General features: G+C 40.4%; 1 protein-coding gene and 1 long non-coding RNA gene across 3 annotated transcripts in view; one reads left to right on the forward strand and one right to left on the reverse strand.

The window, feature by feature from the left end:
* The window catches only part of KIAA1217, an 821,092-nt gene that overhangs the window by 385,493 nt on the left and 413,627 nt on the right, over positions 1 to 21,972 (forward strand). The gene's annotated exons all lie outside the window — the stretch shown is intronic.
* Positions 21,080 to 21,972, reverse strand: part of LOC112449269 (uncharacterized) — a 34,013-nt gene continuing 33,120 nt past the window's right edge. Inside the window, exon 4 of the long non-coding RNA XR_003037748.2 lies at positions 21,080 to 21,737. This is a non-coding gene — a long non-coding RNA (uncharacterized lncRNA). The remainder of the gene's footprint in view (positions 21,738 to 21,972) is intronic.

The raw sequence follows: 21,972 nt of genomic DNA on the forward strand, positions 1-21,972 counted from the left end.
ACAAAGTCCATCTAGTCAAGGCTATGGTTTTTCCAGTGGTCATACATGGATGTGAGAGTTGGACTGTGAAGAAAGCTGAGCACCGAAGAATTGATGCCTTTGAACTGTGGTGTTGAAGAAGACTCTTAAGAGTCCCTTGGACTGCAAGGAGATCCAACCAGCCCATTCTAAAGGAGATCAGTCCTGGGTGTTCTCTGGAAGGACTGATGCTGAAGCTGAAACTCCAATACTTTGGCCACCTCATGTGAAGAGTTGACTCATTGGAAAAGACGCTGATTCTGGGAGGGATTGGGAGCAGGAGGAAAAGGGGACAACAGAGGATGAAATGGCTGGATGGCATCACCGACTCGATGGACTTGAGTCTGAGTGAACTCCAGGAGTTGGCGATGGACAGGGAGGCCTGGTGTGCTGCGATTCATGGGGTTGCAAAGAGTCGGACACGACTGAGCAACTGAACTGAACTGAATTAGCTACAAAACTAGGATGAGAATTCTGGCTTTCAAACCCAATGGTTTTTTTGTTCACTTTTCAGTTCTATGTTTTTAATATATAATTTTTTTCAACTATTAAAAAATAAAGATATGCCCCCATGATCATGCCAATTGCATTACTTTTTTGCCTTTTAAATATCTTAATATGAAATATCTCAAATACACAAAAATGATATCTTGATTATCTGCATACCCACCACCAAGATTATATGTTATTTTGCTATACTTAGTTCAGATAATGTATAAAATATAATGAAAGTGAAAGTGAAAATTGCTCAGTCATGTCCAACAAATATCTATTTGTGGTTATACTGTTATTTTGTGTTCAAATTTTAAAATATATAAAGCATTGTCTTTTATACTTATATATTCTTTATATTTATTCAAAGTTGTTTTGGAGATATATCCATGTTGATAGATAGGTATCTAGTTGATTTTGTTACAGCTGCAGGATACTATCACATTACATAAATAATCCAAAGTTGATTTATCTGTTTTCTTACCGAGGCATATTTGCACTCTCTCGGAAGTTTTGATATCCTAACAGTACAACTATGGTCTTTATGCATATCTTCTTACACTTCAGCTAGAATTTCTCAAATCAGAGTTCAACCTAGAAGTTGAATTGTCAGGTCATAGGGAGACACATCTTCCCTAGAGATTGTGAAACTCTTCTCCAAACTCTGCTGGTTTATTTGACCACCAACAGTGTTGAGCAGTAGTTCTGAACTCTGGCCACAGAAAGAATCACCTAAGCAGTATTTTAAAATCACCGATGCCTAAGTTCCACTTCAGACCCATTAAATCAGAATCTCTGGGGATGAGAGACAAGACTGATATTTTTTTCCAAGTTCTCTGAGTGATTCTAATGTATAACTGGGATTAAGAACCACTGACTTAGCATTTCTGTTTCCCCGTGTCTTTTCCAACACTGGGTATTATCAGACATTTTGTTTTGTTAATCTCTTGAGTGCATGGACTTTGTAATTACTGGTGAAGCTGAGTATGTTTCTATAATGTTACTGAGCATTCTAGTGCCTACCATTGAGAACTATGTGTGGTATATTTTACCTATTTTTTCTCTTCAATTATCTTTTATTATTGATTTGTAGGCACTTTCTTTACTTTCTGGACAGTAATTGTGAGAGGGGACATATAACTGGCAAATAGCTGCCCTGGTCAATAACTTGTCTTTTCACTTATTTGTGTTATTATCATATACAGTAGTTTAAAAATTTAAGTATGGTTAAATCTGTCAATATTTTCCTTTATGGGTTGTATGATGAGAAATCTTAAATATTTTCCTACATGATTTTGTAAAGCTACTTTTCTATCTTCAAAAAGTTTTATGGTTCTATTTTTTCCCAATGAGGTCTTGAATCTGTCTAGAATTTATATTTCTGTGTGATGTGATGTGTGGTCAAATTTTACCTTTATTTTTGGTTTTCCTTGGTATAACTTATCTTTCCTCACTGGTTGCTCTTAAGATCTCTATTGACCTTGTAGTTTTTTTGTTTCACTACAATACATCTCATAAATTTATCTTTTCTTTATCTTGATTTCTTCCTAACTCATAGGAATCATACATTTTGTCAATTCTGGGACATATACAGGCATATATCTTGGAATCTTGATGCTTCAGTAATTCTGTTCACTGTCTGAAATTCATATTAGACATGTTGAATTTTTTTGTTCAATTTATGCTGTCTCAACTTTATATTTATCCCTTTATCTCACTTTGCTACATTCTGAGTTGCTTCCTTAAACCTATCTTTCATACCCAGGGATTGAACCTGGGCCCTCAGCAGTGAAAGCGCCAGCTCCTAACCACTGGCCCATCAGGAATTCCTTCACTTGTGTCTAAAGAGCTATTTTACCTCTCCATTGAATTTCTCATTCCATTGCTGTAGTTTTCATTTCTAGATAGTTTGCTGCTGCTGCTGCTGCTAAGTCACTTCAGTCGTGTCCGACTCTGTGCGACCCCATAGACCGCAGCCCACCAGGCTCCCCTGTCCCTGGGATTCTCCAGGCAAGAACACTGGAGTGGGTTGCCATTTCCTTCTCCAATGCATGAAAGTGAAAAGTGAAAGTGAAGTCGCTCAGTCGTGTCTGACTCTTTGCGAGCCCATGGACTGCAGCCTACCAGACTCCTCCGTCCATGGGATTTTCTAGGCGAGAGTACTGGAGTGGGTTGCCATTGCCTTCTCCGGTAGATAGTCTACCTACCGTTATTTTAATACTATGTCTTTCTTTCCATATGGTTTGTATTTTATTTAGTGTTAGTTGTTTAAAATTTATATGAAATAATCTGTTATTTTGTTCATTTATCCAAAAGTTTTAGAATTCAGAGTCTTCTATTTGTTGTGCCTGGTGGTTTGATCTTCTGATGGATTGTCTCTTCATGTGATGTGTGATTTAGGACAATGAATTCATTGTTAGTAGGGAATCCTGTATAAAAATGTGCAACCAGAGTGTCTCTTTCAGGGACATTTTGTATTTGGTGTCCTAGGATTAATCCTTAGGCTAATTTTTTGACTCAGATATTCCTGGACCACACATACAACCCTGATTATAAATTCTGACACTATCTTTTCCCATTGCTTGGTAAAGATCAGACAGGCATTATTGTGTCCAGTTGCTGGGACTGTATCACCTGTCCGTACCCTTATATAGGAATTTAAACCCAACCTTCTGGGTTACTACTGTTCAGTCTCTCAGTCATGTCTGACTCTTTATGACCCCATGGACTGCAGCATGCCAGTCTTCCTTTCCTTCACTATCTTAGGGAGTTGCTCAAACTCATGTCCACTGAGTCGATGATGCCATCCAACCATCTCATCCTCTGTTGCCTCCTTCTCCTGCTTTCCATCTTTCCCAGAAGCAGGGTCTTTTCCAATGAGTCAGCTCTTTGCATCAGGTGGCCAAAGTATTGGAGCTTCAGCTTCAGCATCAGTCCTTCCAGTGAATAGTCAGGGTTGATTTCTTTTAGGATTGACTGGGTTACTGGGCCCTGTAAATTTCACTGATGCAGACTACTATCTGTGCCCTTACCACACTGCTTTTTAGATCCACAGATCTTACACCCGGCATTCTCTTTCTTTTTGCTTGCTTTTTCTCTCACTCTTGCTCTCTCTCTCTCTCTCTTTTTTTTTTGAAAGCTCAGTAGTGCATTTATTAGGAAAAGAATGATGTCTGTTTATCTGTTATTTCTGAGTATTTGTAGTGGGAAAGTTTTCAAATTTTATTGAGAAAAAAATTTCAGAACAAGGAGTCCTACTTTGACCTTTTTGACATTAAAAAAAAAGCCTAAGAATTTCACAAATCATATGCTCCATGCAAAATTTTCTTGCCAGCTTTTGTAGAAGTGTAGTCTATGCAAAAATCAACTTGGAAATCATTAATGTGCCCTTGAATGTTCTGCTGTATAACTGCTGAGGAGTTGCATTCTTTTGAACTAACACAATAAACTCAACCACCGCTCGGTGTGTGGAGGATAATGGGATGGGGAGGGGCTATATCCTAGTTTGAAAAATTTGTGGGGAGTGTGCTGCAGAGGAACAAATAATATTTTCTGAAATAGTGAGAAGTCTTTAAAGGTTATAATGAAAATCCCAAAGCCCTTTCTGACCATAGAATTCTGTGATTTTTCTACTACCTTGAGAAATTTTCCCAACAAATCTCATAGCCTCTGAGCAGCTTTGTAACAAATCATAAAAATCAAAGTTGCTTAATTCTCAGGATGCTTGCCTGTTCTCCTTCCTTCACCGTAGCATCTAAGCAAGTCCACAGACATGAAAGGAACTGTATTCAACTTTTATTGCTGTAACTATTCCTCAGTCTGCTTTGTCCACACGTGATTTCTATGACATGCCAAAGAACACATTGCCAAACAAAATAATTAGTGGACTAAAGAGAATCTTAACTGTTGAATCCTATCTAGATATGACGTATTTCAAAATATACACTGTTGGAAGTTTTTATAGTTTCTGTTTAACATGAAATAAGTTTTTGATATTTTACTCCAAAACTCTCTTTGGAAGCAACAACTTAGTAATAAGACACAGTTGAAATAAAAACAAAGGATTCATTTTTAAAAAAGAACGAATATTCTTTCAACACTCGATACCCAAAGTTATTTCTGAGGCCTCACCATGTTATTTTAGATTAAATATCTAAAACAAATTATTACAAAAATAAACCCATCCCTTCACTGGGTTTCATTCTGTGTTTAGGCTGAGGTGGAGTCTGTTGTTAGCTGCATGATCAGAGCACAGACGCTGAGTCTTTTTATTTTCTTAGTTATGAATTACCGTTTCAAACCCTCATCAGCGGTTTACAATGGCTGTAATCCCTACCAAAACAGTTGCTCCTCTGGATTGTAAGTGGTTTGCCAGAACATTAACCTCTACTTGACCCCGGATGGTCACAGGAGGGATATACAAGGGTCAATGATAATCATTTATAGAAAAATTATCAAATATGGACTGTACACTAGATAATGTTACTTGCCTTTAAAAATAATTATAATATGTGTGTCGTTTAGAAGGACTGGGATCAGCAAGGCTAATGAACATGTTTAAATCCTTATCAGCTGGAATGTAAAGGGCTGGCTCCAGAAAATGCTGACCTCAGAATTTTTCTGCAGCTTGTGTCAATCCAGTATGCTGATGCACATGACCTACTGATGTGAGGCTTGGCAGGCCATAGAGGCTTATTCACCCATGCGGGATGTGAAAGGGGCTTCCGGGCCTCTCCCTGTGCTGTGCATTCCTCTAGTTCTCCACCAAAGCTTTTAATTGGCATCTGTGACTAAGGAGCATACAGTCCCAGGAGGAACGGAACACAGTTTTCCATCACCAATTAAGACAAGCTCTAAGCCCCAAGCTTATCAAGCCTGAACCAGGAGTAGCTAGGGCCAAAGGCTGCAGATAAAAGAGTCACTAGTAGTTTCATAAACCACGTTAATAATTCTGCGTTAACAATAAATAACTGCATGTTTAGTGTTGTTACCTAAGCTCTCATAGTCAAGACCCTCACTGGGCCTGGTCGTTAAAAGCAACGGAGCTCTTTTAAGCAGAATCTGAATTAAACCTGCTTTACCTAAAATTTCGTCCAAAGACACTTCTCCAAGTAATCTTCCCCTCTGTGTAGGGAAGCCATGTCATTCCGCCTGGGTCACGTGGGATGAACACTAGAGGAGGGTCGTCCTGAGCTGGTGAGAAATGTACAGAAAATCCCAGGGCAGATGGTTCTGCCTTAGGATTTTGGTTATTTTTGTTTTTCAATTTAAGTTTTCAATTATGTGCCTTGCTGCAATGTAACTAGGGAATAACTAGATTAGAGGAGAAGCAGGACGAAGACCTCATATTCATTACTTATTATTTAGTTTTTAAAATTAATTTTTATTAGAGTATAGTTGCTTTACAATGTTGTATTAGTTTCTACTGTACAACAAAGTGAATCAGCTATATATATATATATATATATATATATATTTTTTTTTTTTTTTTTTTTATCCCTTCCCCTTTGGACTTCCTTCTTATTCAGGTCACCACAGTGCATTAAGTAGAGTTCTCTGTGCTATACACTGTGTTCTCATTAGTTATCGATTTCACCCATTATTTATTATATTTGGTTAAGGATGTCAGAAATATAAGGTCATTAGAAATCAGTAAGTTGCCGGATGTATGGGGAGGTGTATGGGGAGGCAGAGTCATACCCCTTGCCTAAGACTTTAGCAGGGTTGTTTGAAAGGACACTTGAAGTTCCCATTTGACCATTGTTATGTTGTAGACTTCATGCTTCTAAATTTCGTAAGTGAATATAGAGATAAACAATAAAGATATGTTAAATGTCCTTAAGGTATATAGCCATTCATTTTTAATTCTAAGGCTGTTCTTCCTCGTTGATGATCTGGATTTTACACAGCCATCCCTCTGCTATATGACTCTACTATTTCTTGTGTTCGATACTTGTGTCCTGCCATTTCTACTTCTGTCTTAATCCTTTTTGCCCATCCCTGGAGGCCTGGGTTAAACTTCCTTTCATCCTGTGTAGATTGGCCACTTCATTCCAGTTGTTCATTGAGCTGCTTTTAAAAATTTTTATGTATTCATTTACTTATGGTGGTGCTGGGTCTTGTTGCTGTGCGTAAGCTGTCTCTAGTTGAGGGCAGTGGGGGCTACGCTCTAGTTGCGGTGCACGGGCTTCTCACTGTGGTGGCTTCATTTGTCATGGAGCACGGGCTCTAGGCACGTGGGCTTCAGTAGTTGTGGCTTGTGGGCTCAGTCGCTCTGGCTCACAGGCTCTAGAGCACAGGCTCAGTAGTCGTGGTGCACAGGCTTTGTTCCTCCTCAGCAAGTGGGATCTTCCCAGAGTAGGGATTGAACCAGAGTCTCCTGCATTGGCAGGCAGATTCTTTACCACCAAGCCACAGGGAAGCCCCTGAGTTGTTCTTTCTTTCCTCTTTTGTGGCATTCCACTGACCCATTGTTGCTCTTCATCTGGTCCAGATTCATGGGTCTCATGGGTCTCTGCCCATATACCCTGTCCCACATTACCTCTGACACCTGCTGCCTCCTTCTTTCTTTCTAATAGGACTTGCATCTCCCTGCTAGTTGAGAAACTTGTTGATCGTTCCCTCCTGCCATCTTTCACACAAAATATTTCTTTGGACACCCCCTTGGCCCTCAGTATATAAATTATATCTCAACCTGTCCACACAAACTTACTTGATTTGGAACTATCGGGTATTTGAAGTGTGACTTGAGCAACACTCCTTTCCTATGTTAAAATATGTGTGATTGACATGAATTGAGAAGGCTGGATTTTGCTAGATACCGGATTATAGGCTGTTGTAAGGCAGTTACCAGGTTTTATGTTCTGTAGCATTTCCTGTGAATCCATTAACTTTTAATTTGCATAATCAGTATCACAACAGCTGATGGTGGTACTGACTCCCTAAATGAACTTCTAGCAAATACAGTTGGAAGAATACCCATGGGGTTCCAGTGTTATACTTTAAGAACTAAAAATTATAAAGAAATAAGTATTCAGGAACCACCCCCAAACTGATAAATCATCCAGATGCTCCTAAAAAAAATCAAAATAATATCCTTTTCATGCACCTAGTGATTGGCATATTAAAGTTTTCAGTAAATATTAAATCTATCATCATTGGAATATGTTTTCAATACTGTGTGGTTGATCACCATCACCAACTTTTCCAGCAATTTTTCTATGAAATCTGTAGCTAGTTTATAGGTATGTCAAGAATCCCAAAGCCATTGTGAAATCAATGCAGCAATTGGTGGTAACAACTTCTTAAACTGAAGATCTTTAACCTAAGAGTGCAAGCTTCCATCTTCCTTTGGTATGCTTAAAAGATAAAAAGCTAACATTTTTCAAGATTGATGAAACAGTGATAACAGTTCTTCCTCGTGAAAGAATGAAAATATACATCTTTAGATTGCTACATGAATGATTTAATTCAAACATAAAGAATGATTACAGTTCAGTGTTATGAAATATTAAAACAGATAGTAATAGAAAATACGCAATCGCTGCAATCGCTTTTCTTATATTTTATTAAAAATAGGATAACACATGCCGACCAAGATGGATTTTGAGACTAATTTAAGCTCTACAAATGTAGGATTTTATACTCATCACTAGTAGTTCCCCTGTTCTTTGATTACATGGTGTTTCATCCAAGGTACTTTTAACTTTAGAACACTGAAGCAAAGATATTCAAAATCAGCCTTGGAATTTAATACATCATCTCTTTCACCAGAGACATTTCACTGATCCTGTGTTATTTAAAGGCCAAATGGAACTGTTATGGTGAAAATCTGAAAAGAATGTCAGAACTAACACAGTATGGAGATCACATTTTCACAGAAATAATGATTCCAAGTCTTGTAATTTAATTTGCATGGTTGAATGAACTTGTTTCTCTCCTCCTCCAAAAATACAGCCTACTACATCCCGAACTGCAGTCCTTCAAAAAAAGAGGCCAAGTCCCAAAGTTAGTATTCCACAATCTCGCCCATTCTACAACTTCATACCCAGTAAATATTTTTTCTTAAAAATGAATTCTAAACCTACAAGCCTGTTGTTTCTGAGGAAATGATGGGAGAAGAAAAGACTTAGTCTATATTTAACTAAAAAGGAAGTCACTTAACCTAAAAAGAGTTACAAAATTTATATATCAGGTGGGAGCTTGTAAACTGTCACATAAAGAAATAGATCATGTTACCTGGAACCCAAGCAAATACACTGTTGATACTTTCTCTGGAGAGCTGACAAAGGAGAAGACAATGGCACCCCACTCCAGTACTCTTGCCTGGCAAGTCCCATGGACAGAGGAACCTGGTAGGCTGCAGTCCATGGGGTCTCTAGGAGTCGGACATGACTGAGTGACTTCACTTTCACTTTTCACTTTCACGCATTGGAGAAGGAAATGGCAACCCACTCCAGTATTCTTGCCTGGAGAATTCCAGGGAAGGGGGAGCCTGGTGGGCTGCCGGCTATGGGGTTGCACAGAGTCAGACACGACTAAAGTGACTTAGCAGCAGCAGCAGGAGCAGCAGCAGCAGCAGCGGGAGAATTTCCCTAAGTTGCTTTTATGAGTATATTATGAGAATCTAGACGTCTTTGTTAGTTAATGGGCATGTGTGCTAACTAAGTCACTTCAGTCGTGCCCAACTCTGTCTGACCCTGTGGACTGTAGCCCTCCAGGCTCCTCTGTCCATGGGATTCTCTACACAAGAATACTGGAGTGGATTGCCATTCCCTTCTCCAGGGGATCTTCCCAACCCAGGGATTGAACTCTTATCTCTTACATCTCCTGCATTGGCAGACGGGTTCTTTACCACTAGTGCCACCTGGGAAGCCCCAGTTAATGGGCATAGTTCTGTAATAAACACTATCCACATTTCAGTGGCTTATCACTAAAAGGTGTGTCTATTATTCACATTGTCTAGAAGAGTGAGGATGAGGAAGGTGGGAGGGTTCTGCTCTAAGAAGTCACTCAAGGACCCAAGCTACTTACAACATGTGGCTTTGCTATTTCCAGGGCCCCTACCTTCTCTGCATTTAGCCCACCAAAGGGAGCCAATCACAGAGGACTTCCTGGGAGGTTACCTCGGGCTACACCTGCAAGTGGTTGTATGGCCCTTCTGCCTTCATTCCATTGGCTGGAACCCCATCATAATACCTCATTTAACTGCAAAGGACACTGAAAAATGAAGCCTTAAATGGCTGCCAAGAGAAAAAAGAAATAGGATCAGATGAACACCAAGTAGTCTCTCTCACATATATAATAGTTTTGAATTGGGGATCATTAACAGGGTATGCAAAAATAGCCCCATGGTTGATCTTTAATGCTAGTAGCTATAAGAAAACATTGGACCAAGGATGCCCATCCCAGGAAGCAATAGCTATATATTCCCTACTAGGGAGGATGTTCAATTTTAGATGTTGTGAGAAATGTAAGATGATTCAGATATTGTCTGTATCCTCAGGCAGTGTATAGTCTCCTATAGGAGTAGGCTATCTGTATAACTAGCTGCATTCTAGCTGGTATCACAGGATGTTAAATTGGAAGCGTCTAGGAGATCAGTACTGGGTGTTCATTGGAAGGACTGATGCTGAGGCTGAAACTCCAATACTTTGGCCACCTCATGCGAAGAGTTAACTCATTGGAAAAGACCCTGATGCTGCAAGGTATTGGGGGCAGGAGGAGAAGGGGACGACAGAGGATGAGATGGCTGGATAGCACCACCAACTCGATGCACATGAATTTGGGTGAACTCCAGGAGTCAATTCATGGGATCGCAAAGAGTCGGACACGACTGAGCAACTGAACTGAACTAAACTGCGACTCTTACATCTAATAGAGGTGAAATTTCAAAGTTAAATCAAGGTGGATGTTTACAAAGGATTTAAAATATGTTTAGTTCAGTTCAGTCACTCACTCGTGTCCGACTCTTTGCAACCCTATGGACTGCAGCTATGGACCAGGCTTCCCTGTTCATCACCAACTCCCAGGGCCTACTCAAATTCATGTCCATTGAATTGGTGATGCCATCCAACGATCTCATCCTCTGTCATCCCCTCCACCTGCCTTCAATCTTTCCCAGCATCAGAGTCTTTTCTAATGAGTTAGTTCTTTGCATCAGATGGCCAAAGTATTGGAGTTTCAGTTTCAGCATCAGTCCTTCCAAGGAATATTCAGGACTGATTGCCTTTAAGATTGACTGGTTGGATTTCCTTGCAGTCCAAGGGACTCTCAAGAGTCTTCTCTGACACCACAGTTCAAAAGCATCAATTCTTCAGCACTCGGCTTTCTTTATAGTCCAACTCTCACATCCATACATGACTACTGGAAAAACCATAGCTTTGACTAGACAGACCTTTCTTGGCAAAGTCATGTCTCTGCTGTTTAATATGCTGTCTAGGTTGGTCATAACTTTTCTTCCAAGGAGCAAGTGTCTTTTAATTTCATGGCTGCAGTCACCATCTGCAGTGATTTTGGAGCCCTAAAAAATAGTCTGTTACTGTTTCCATTGTCTCTCCATCATTTGCCATGAAGTGATGGGACCAGATGCCATGATCTTAGTTTTCTGAATGTTGAGTTTTAAGCCAACATTTTCACTCTCCTCTTTCACTTTCATCAAGAGGCTCTTTAGTTCTTCTTCATTTTCTGCCATAAGGGTGATGTCATCTGCATATCTGAGGTTATTTATATTTCTCCTGGCAATCTTGATTCCGGCTTGTGCTTCATCCTGGCATTTCGCATGATGAACTCTGCATATAAGTGAATTAAGCAGAGTGAAAATATACAGCCTTGACATACGCCTTTCCCAATTTGGAACCACTCTATTGTTCCATATCTGGTTCTAACTGTTGCTACTTGACTTGCATACAGATTTCTCAGGAGTCAGGTCAGGTGGTCTGATATTCCCATCTCTTTAAGAATTTTCCAGTTCGTTGTGATCCACACAATCAAAGGCTTTGGTGTAGTAGATGATTTTCTGGAACTCTCTTGCTTTTTCGATGATCCAACAGATGTTGCCAATTTGATCTCTGGTTCCTCTGCCTTTTCTAAATCCAGCTTGAACATCTGGAAGTTCATGATTCACATACTGTTGAAGCCTGACTTGGAGAATTTTGAGCATTATTTTGCTAGAGTGTGAGATGAGTGCAATTGTGCAGTAGTTTGAACATTCTTTGGCATTGCCTTTCTTTGGAATTGGCATGAAAACTGACCTTTTCAAGTCCTGTGGCCACTACTGAGTTTTCCAAATTTGCTGGCATATTGAGGGCCGCACTTTAACAGCATCATCTTTTAGGATTTGAAATAGATCAACTGGAATTCCATCACCTCCCCTAGCTTTGTTCACAATGAGGCTTCTTAAGGCCCCCTTGACTTCTCATTCCAGGATGTCTGGCTCTAGGTGAGTGATCACACCATCATGGTTATCTGGTCAAGAAGCTCTTTTTTGTATAGTTCTTCTGTGTATTCTTGCCACCTCTTCTTAATATCTTCTGCTTTGTTAGGCCCATACCACTTCTGTTCTTTATTGTGCCCATCTTGGCATGAAATATTCCCTTAATATCTCTAATTTTCTTGATGAGATCTCTAGTCTTTTTTGTTCTATTCTTTGCATTGATCACTGAGGAAGGCTTTCTTATCTCTCCTTGCTATTCTTTGGAACTGTGCATTCATATGGGTATATCTTTCCTTTTCTCCTTTGTGTTTTGCTTCTCTTCTTTTCTCAGCTATTTGTAAGGCCTCGTCAGATAACCATTTTGCCTTTTTGCATTTCTTTTTTGGGGGGATGGTCTTGATCACTGCCTCCTGTACAATTTTACGAATCTCCGTCCATATTTCTTCAGGCACTCTATCAGATCTAATCCCTTGAATCTATTTGTCACTTCCACTGTATAATTGTAAGGGATTTGATTTAAGTCATACCTGAATGGTTTAGTGGTTTTTCCTACTTTTTTCAATTTAAGTCTGAATTTGGCAATAAGGAGTTCATGATCTGAGCCACAGTCAGCTCCCGGTCTTGTTTTTGCTGACTATATAGAGCTTCAAAAATATGTTCTATAACCTAAAATCTTCTTAGCTACAAAGAGGATATAAAAGGTCTCAAAGTGAAAATTGAGAGAGAATTACCTTAGGAGGATTTCTTCTTTAAAAATTAATTGAAATGTTTTTAAACCATGCTTTGCTTTCACCAGTATCCCTAAGGATAAAGGCTACAGGCTGTCTGCCACTTCACCTAAATTCTAATAAGACTGACTTGAACAGGACAACCTGGAGAACTTGACCTCTACCTTCTGAGTTTGGGAGGGGGACACAGTAGACTCAAGTCTCCCTCAATTCTGATAAATTTGGAGGGGATACAGCATAACTCCTTGGAAGAAAAATTATGACCAACCTAGATAGCATATTCAAAAGCAGAGATATTACTTTGCCAACAAAGGTCCATCTAGTCAAGGCTATGATTTTTCCAGTGGTCATGTATGGATGTGAGAGTTGGACTGTGAAGAAAGCTGAGTGCCCAAGAATTTATGCTTTTGAACTGTGGTGTTGGAGAAGACTCTTGAGAGTCCCTTGGACTGCAAGGAGATCCAACCAGTCCATTCTAAAAGAGATCAGCCCTGGGTGTTCTTTGGAAGGAATGATGCTAAAGCTGAAACTCCAGTACTTTGGCCACCTCATGCAAAGAATTGACTCACTAGAAAAGACTCTGATGCTGGGAGGGATTGGGGGCAGGAGGAAAAGGGGATGACAGAGGATGAGATGGTTGGATGGCATCACCGACTCGATGGATGTGAGTCTGAGTGAAGTCCGGGAGATGGTGATGGACAGGGAGGCCTGGCGTGCTGCGATTCATGGGGTCGCAAAGAGTCAGACATGACTGAGCGACTGAACTGAACTGAACAGCATAACTGGTTAGCTGTTCGGAAGGTAGGAGCAAAGGGAAGTTATTGTTGTATTGAAATCAACCTGCATATCGACGTCATAGATTCTGTTCCAATATGGTAGCCCCAGAGTGATGGGGCGTCCGCAGAGAAGTGCTGGAGGTGGACCGTTAGATGCCCAGGGGCTAAAAAGGAGCAGCAGGTTGGAATAGAGCTGCATCAGGGGGTCAGGAGAAGACTTCAGAGCGGGAGTGTCTCTGAAGAACCTATAAAAGTGATCTTAGAGAAAAAGAGTCAGCTTTCAATGTTGGCCACACTCCCTTCTGATTCTATCAGTCAAAGAGATCTTTCCTTTGAAAGATCTGTCTTTCATACTTTAACTGTGGGGATGGAGCTTGGTCAGAAACAGCAATTAGTGGGTGAAGGAAGATGGGAATGAGAAAGATACAGGAAGCCAAACTCTCTGTCTTGAAGACACCACATTGCCTGCAGGCAGCCTTGGATAGAAGGTGATAGTGATGATGGTTTGGCTTCCCCGGTGGCTCACATGGTAAAGAATCCACCTGCAGTGTGGGAGACCTGGGTTTGACCCCAGAGTTGGGAAGATCGCCTGGAGGAGGGCATGGCAACCCACTTCAGTATTCTCACCTGGAGAAGCCCCATGGACAGAGAAGCCTGGCAGGCTACAGTCCATGAGGTCACAAAGAGTCGGACAGGACTGAGCCACAAAGCATGGCACAGATGGTTCAAGTGCTGATGAATCCTGAGCTGGGCATTCTCATCCGAATTGAGACTCTGTTTTGTTACTGGCAGAAAACGTAGAACTTTTTCTTAACTAGGAATGATCAGAAAAGTCAAAGTTTTGTAGGAGTTTTCATCAGGAGCAGGGAAGAGCTAATTTCTTTGATCAGGCTTAAAGGGACAATGACAGGCAAAAACAGTACTCTTTTATGACTACAGCTGACATAACTGATTTGTTCAGTGTGCCGTTTATGTTTGAATTCTGGTGAGATGCCCCAGGAGAAATACAAGGAAAGTGCTCTGGGAGGCCATGTATAAAAGGCACTTGCTTCTAGCTGGAGTGGAAGTGTGCCTGAGGAAAGGATACGTGGAGAAGGTGCATCCAGCAGACTACTTAAACATAAAGAGATTTAAACGTGAAGAGATTCAGGATGGGCTAGGGAGGGTGGGGGCTGTTGGAGCTTTCTTAAAGACATTTCTAGCAGAGCAAACAAACAACAACAACAAAAAAAAGCAAAGGATGTGTCAATGTACATTCAGCCTTGGCCAAAAAAAAAAAAGAAAATACCTTTCTCATGAGAAAGATTGATAACGGAGAGAAGGCTATGCATGGGTGAGGACAGGGGGTATATGGGTAATCTCTGTGCCTCCCCTTAATTGACTCTAAACTGCTCTTGTAATTGTCCTTTAGAGAAAATAAATGCAAGGATAGGACTCCCCTGGGGGTCCAGTGGTTAAGACTCCGCACTTCCACTGCAGGGGGTGCAGTTCGAATCCTGGTAGGGGAACTAAGATGATGCATCCTGCGCAGCATGGCCAAAAAAAAAAAGGAGACAGAGCAGCATAGCAGATGCATATAGGCTCGCAATTAGTTCCATTTGGCTGAATCCAGTCATGGGGCAGTAATGGAAAATAAGCTAGGAAGCATTGACCTCCAGCTTGGGTAAAAGCCTAAGGCGTGCTTGAAACCTCAGCAGGGAGTCTTCAGAAAAGGCAAGAATCAAGAACGAGGCAGCGACCAGGGCAAAAGGAGAAGCCCTGTGGTTGAGCTGACCTTCATGTTAGGTGGCCCAGTGTCTACCTGACAGTGTCCAGCAAGGTGTGGGGCATCAGTTTGTTTCTAGATAGATCAGGGTGATAACCAAGGAGAGTTGATGTGATAAGCAGGATGTGAAAACAAGAAAGTGTAGGCAGTGGGGATGATAAATTCAGTAAGTTATACCTGAAGGTATTAATTTCATCTTGGAGGAGGTTTGGGAGTTATATCTGAATAGATAAGAAAGGCTTCTTTTCAGACAGGCGGCTCCAACACTCCATTTCTATGACCTCTGATGAAGTAATATCATTCCTCTAGGCCTCAGTTTCCTCATTTATGAAGTGGTAATAATAATAATGCGTGATAACTCAGTCCAGACACAGATTGCCCAGCATGGTGCCTGACACATTTTTGGTGACCAGGAAAACCAACTCTCTTCTTGGTTCCTTTAAGACGAGGAGGATGGATATTTTCTAAGAAGCAGGCTGCAAATCAGGTTATGGTCCCCATCTTGGCAAAAGAACTAGAGAAAAAAAATCCATAAGCCACAGCAGATGCTCTGTTTCATGGACCAAGCCATCGATGGAAGGTTTGAGGTGGGGAGGCTTTAGGACTATCGGTCTTGAGATTCCCTCCATACTGAGGTAAGGACAAGAGACCATCCCATATGGCAGTTCTCAGTCTGCTAGCCTTAAGTGGGATTGGCTGAGGGGTTGGGTGGGACTGAGTTTGCAGGTCACAGGTCCTCAGTGCTTTTTTAGGTTGTCTGGGAGGCAAGAGAAAAATGGAGAGTGGGGAGCAGGTTTGCAAGGCAGAGAGTTTGAACATTATTCCACTGCAATCTCAGACTTTGAAGGGGGGCAGAGCTGGAAGAAGGGAAAGATGTGAGACTTCACCTGTCCATGCAGCCAGGGAGCTGTAAGGGTGAGCTTGTGTAGAGGCCCAGAGAGTAAAAAGAGCATGGATCACAGCCGGGAGGCAGAAAAATGTTAGAGTGAAGAGACAGAGTCTAGACATAGCTCTGTTGCTAAGCTTTCTGAGCATCAGGTTCTCCAGGCTTATGTCAAAGGGGCTTATGTTGACATTTCACCTACCCATAGACTGGGATCTGAAACCTGATCTATGCAAAATTCAGCCAAAACAGAAAGCCTGATTTAAATGGTCTTTAGTCAGTAAATGTAGACATGATTACAACCTTCACGCTGAAAAGATGAGACAGTACTCCTCTCCAGTTTATTCATCAAGGACTATATACTTAATTTTGACACAATTTAAAATTTTGACATACTAGTTACTCTCCCCAGGAAACTAAAGATGCAGACAAAAAGGCTGTTAGAATAGGAGATGACCATAGTTAAAAGCAAGTCTGGGAGCTCACTACAAAGAAGAGATAAGGGGAAGTAAAAGAATTATTTTATTTATTTTGCTTATTTTTTGCATTAATTTTTATTGGAGTACTGTTGCTTTACAATGTTGTGTTAGTTTCTGCTGTACAGCAAAATGAAAATGTGATACATGTATCTCCTCCCTTTTGGACTTCCTTGCCAATCAGGTTACCACAGAGCATTGAGTTGCCTGTGCTATACAATAGGTTCTCATTAAAGTGAAAGTCGCTCAGTCATGTCCGACTCTTTGCATCCCCATGGACCAAACAGTCCATGGAATTATCCAGGCCAGAATGCTGGCATGGGTAGCCATTCCCTTCTCCGGGGGATCTTCCCAACCCAAGGGTTGAACCCAGATCTCCTGCATTGCAGGTGGATTCTCTATCAGCTGAGCCATCAGGGAAGCCCAAGAATACTGGAGTGGGTAGCCTATCCCTTCTCAGGGATCTTCCCGAGATCTTCCCAACTCAGGAATCAAACTGGGGTCTCCTGCATTCAGGCAGATTCTTTACCAGCTGAGCTACCAGGGGAGCCAGGCTCTCCTTAGTTATCTATTTTCTACATAGTATCAGTACTGTAGGTATGTCAGTCCCAATCTCCCAATTCATCCCCCTCCCCCGCCCCCTTCTCTGGTGTCCATATGTTCTCTCCATCAGTGCCTATTTCTGTTTTGCAAATAAGATCATCTATACCATTTATCTAAATTCCACATATATGCGTTAATATACGGTATTTGTTCTTCTCTTTCTGACTTACTTCACTCTGTATGAGGGAACTTTTTTAGAAATAGCAGCACAGATCTCCTCAGCCCGGGGGCTAGGGTACACATGTGTGTATCGCCATGTGCCTTGGGGACTCTCCAGATTTGTGTGGTAGTTTCTGGAATCTGCAAACATCATGACTAATCGATGCTGCAAAGATAGTTGAGTCATTGAAAAATGGATAAATTAGAAAAGAAGCAGAGCATGGAACTAGAACACATTTTAAAAGTACTATTGAAAATTATAGAACTTTTAAAATCTGGGCCTCTTAAGGCCCAAGTTTTCATTATATGAATATATTTGTTTATCCAATACTTGTGTTTGAGAAGTCATAATATTCTTACATAGACCCACTGTGACTGACTATAAAATGTACAGACCGCTTAAAATTAAAAGAAAAAGGGGAAACAGATATACCAGAACATAGTCAAACCAATGGTCACATTGGTCAGTATGAATTTATATTGATAATCCTACCATTGCTGAAAATATTACTGTGATTTGTTTTTATTGAGTATTATAGCCTTTGGGGGCTTCCCTGGTGGCCCAATGGTAAAGAATCCACCTGCAGTGCAGGAGACGTGGGTTTGATCTTGGGTCAGGAAGATTGACTGGAGAAGGAAATGGCAAGCCACTCCAGTGTTCTTGCCTGGGAAATCCCATAGACAGTGAAGCCTTGCGGGCTACAGTCTATGGGGTCACAAAAAAATTGGACATGACTTAGCAACTAAACAACAACGTAGCCTTTTTAGTAAGTTTATAATAATATAAGGCAACAGCTTTCTTACTTTAGAATCTTAAATTGCTATTCACAAAGAAAGCCACCATTGACAACAGATTTTAGGCCTGGTTCTTCTAGAAAACATTGGCTGAGCACTTTATGCTGTAAGGACACACTAGCTGACCCTTGAAATTAGCTCAGAGTGAGACTGAATTATTCAGATTTCTCATTTTTTAATGACTTACACAATATCAGGCCTACCCTAAAGTCAAATCTTGCAAACCCTAGTGTCAGAGTTCAAAGTAGAGTATCAAAGATAGCTTGAATGATGGTGGAATTGTTAAAATAAGGTATAACTCCTTCGCAGTTTACAGTGCTCATTCAGTATGTAAGTTCCAGCATATTTGTTTCAAAAACATACCTTAAGGAACTTGCTGGTGGTTCAGTGGTTAAGACTCCATGCTTCCACCATGTGGGAACTAAGATCCCACATGCTACATGGCCAAAAAATAAATAAAAGTCTTAAAAATTAAAAAAATACAAATGAATCCCATGGAATCACATTGGATAAGGCATTGGTCACTATTAAGCCCTTTACAGAAGTAAAGAGATTGTTGGTATATTGGATACTACCTTGGAGTCTGAAGACTGCAGAGGCTCAAGTTCACCCTCACTCTGCTGGCGGGATTAGAGTTCTGTCTGCCCCCCAGCATCCAGGCAGGTTAGTGACTGAATCCTGCCAAGACCCAGTGACTGCAGATGCCTGGACTTGCAGCAGAGCATCCCTGAGCCCTCAGGAGAGCACTTTTCCAGCGGTGATTCAGGAGAGAGAAGGATTATTATCTTCCCCTCCACTGCCACTTCCTTTGAAAGGCCACACCACATTTGAACAAACCTGCTTTTCTTGGAATGTCTAGCACCCTGAAGGCGGCCCAAGGACCAGGACTTTTTGTCCAGAGTTTCTTTCAAATTGTTATGAACTGAGTTCATTTTTTAAACATGTGGCTTTAAAGCATAGAGTAAAATCATATTATTACATAAAGTATCATAAGTCATTTATAACTCTACTAGGATGTGCCAAGCCTGAACTTGAAAACTGTAAAGATGTAAGTTGTATTTGGAAGGTTTCAGCATCAAAAATACCCTGTTCATACTAATGACTATGAAGCATCAAGATATAATTATCTGTGTATTCTCTGATTAAACTGATGTCATGACATCTTATTAAAAGCACTTCTTTTCTATTCATGGTCTCAAAAAGCCAGGGTTTAAGTAGACATGTCAGATCATATTTGGCAATTCTTTCAAATGCACCAATGCATTCTGTTGGGATTCTTTTTTTAATTGCAAAGGGCATTCATTTTGTATTAAATAAAGTAACTTAAAATGTAAAACTAATATATTCTTAATGTAGATTTGAAAAGGAGAAAGAAATTTTAAAAAGCTATAAATAACAACTATTAAAAATTGGACTTGATCAAAAAATAAAACTTACTCTGTAAAAGACTCTATGGGCTGGTAGAAAACATTTAAGAATCAGATAGTTGACAGAAGACTTGTACCCAAGAATAATGAGCACTTAAAACTCAACAGTTAGGAAACAACCCAATTAAAAAACAGGAAATGGCTTGAACAAACACTTAGCCATAAAGAAGTTTATATAGTTGGCACACAAGCACATGAAAAGGTGTTCAACATCGTTAGTCATTAGGAACAGGCAAGTTAAACCATGATAAGATACCACCATTAACCTATTGGAGTAGATGAAATTTAAAAGATTGACAATGCCATGTGTTGGTAAGAATGCAGAGCAAATGAGACCTTCACATCCTACTGGTGGGAATGCAAAATGCTGGAAACCAGCTTGGCAGTTGCTTGTAAGGTTAAACATACACGAACAAGATGATCCAGCAATCCCACTTCTAGGTATTTACCCTGGAGAAATGAAAATTTGTGTTCACACAAAAACTACACAAATATTTAGAGAAGCTTTATTTATAATCTCCAAAAACTGGTAACAACCCAGATCTTCTGAGGATGAGTGGATTAAATATACTGTGATAAACACTGCTGACCTGAAACAAATAGAATGCCAAGTATCTCTCCAACAAAGATGGATTTATTTGGGATCAGCAGAGAATTACTGTCTGAGTCTGCAAGCCACTACAAGTCCTGGAAGGGCAACACAAGGAAATGCTTTTATAGAAGGGAAAAGGAAGTTGGGAGGGCTATGTAAACGAGAGTCTGTGGTTTGTCGTTGGCTGAGCCTTGACAGATCTTCTTCCTGATGGGCAATCAATGCAGGGTGTGAGAGCTCCCTCTTCTGGTCTTCCAGCTCTATTTTCTAAATAGTATTTTTAAACTATCATGGCCCAATTTATTAATATTTTATTTTATTTTTTGCCCTCTTGGCATGTGAGATATTAGTTCTCCTGTCAGGTTTTGAACCCATGCCGCCAGCAGTGGAAACACAGAGTCTTAGTCACTCGATCACCAAGGAGTCCCCCTCCCAACTCTATTTAATTGAGGCTTCTGTTTATTGTTTTACAGTACATGTAGGGGAATAGTCCTCAGCCATAAAAATGGAATCAAATTTTGACACTTGTGTATATCAAACAACTTTGACTCATAAAATAGTTATGCTAATTGAAAGAAGCCAGATAAGAGTTTACCTAATATATGATTGCATTTGTAAGACATTCTCAAAAACCAAAAGTATAGGGACAGAAGATCAGTGGTTAGGTGTTGGGGGTTATGACTGCAACTGGATAGCAAGAGGGAATTTCAGTGGATATTAGAACTTCTAAGTTTCCTGATGTGATAACAGTTGCTGCATAAACTATATATGTTTAAATTAAAAGATACTACACTTGATCTTAGCCAAAAGCTTCCCCGATGGATCAGTGGTGAAGAATCCACCTGTAATTCAGGAGACACAGGAGATGCAGGTTCAATTCCTGGGTCAGGAAGATCCCCCAGAGCAGGAAATGGCAACCCATTCCAATATTCTTGCCTGGGAAATCCCACGGACAGAGGAGCCTGGTGGGCTACAGTCCAAAGGATCGCAAAGAGTCGGATGCAACTGGGGACACACACACACGAATTCAAAGAACTATTAAATTCCTGGAGCACACATGCACAAAAGTCCATTTTATTGTGTATCAATTTAAAAAGACATAGAGAACAGACTTATGAACACAGGGAGAGGGGAGAAGATGGTGAGATGTATGGAGAGAGTAACATGGAAACTTATCATATGTAAAATAGATAGCAAAAAAGAAAATGAGTAATATCATGAGTAGTCATAAGGACCAGGGTTTCTTTTTTTTTTTTGGCTGCGCTGCATCTTCGTGGCTACATGCTGGTTTTCTCTGGTTGCGGCGAGTGGGGGCTACTCTTCGTTATAGTGCGAGGAATTTTCATTGCAATGGCTTCTCTTGTTGCAGAGCATAAGCTCTAGACGTGAGGACCTCAATAGTTGCAGCATACCGGGTTAGTTGTGGTTGGCGGACTTTAGAGCACAGTCTCAGTAGTTGCGACACATGGGTTTATTTGCTCCAGGGCATGTGGAATCTTCCTGGTCCAGGAATGGAACTCATGTCCCCTGTACTGACAGATGGAGTTTTATTCACTGCACCATCAGGGAAGTCCCAAAGACTAGGATTTCTATGAGAAAAAATTAATTTTGCTATTAAATTATGACAGCATAAATAATTTTAAAAAATAGTCTCAGAATTTTAGTAGTCTTCATAATATAGTTTGCATATTTGAGAACAATAGGCACAATTTTGCAGAAAAAAATTGTCCTCCTCCACTTTGCCAACTTCAAAATCTTTAATTTGAATAGGTGATCACAGAATTTGTCTAGTCATCCACACTAATCTTTTTCATGCAGTCACTG

Source organism: Bos taurus, chromosome 13 (assembly GCF_002263795.3).
Source record: "Bos taurus isolate L1 Dominette 01449 registration number 42190680 breed Hereford chromosome 13, ARS-UCD2.0, whole genome shotgun sequence".
Taxonomy (NCBI): Eukaryota; Metazoa; Chordata; class Mammalia; order Artiodactyla; family Bovidae; genus Bos; species Bos taurus.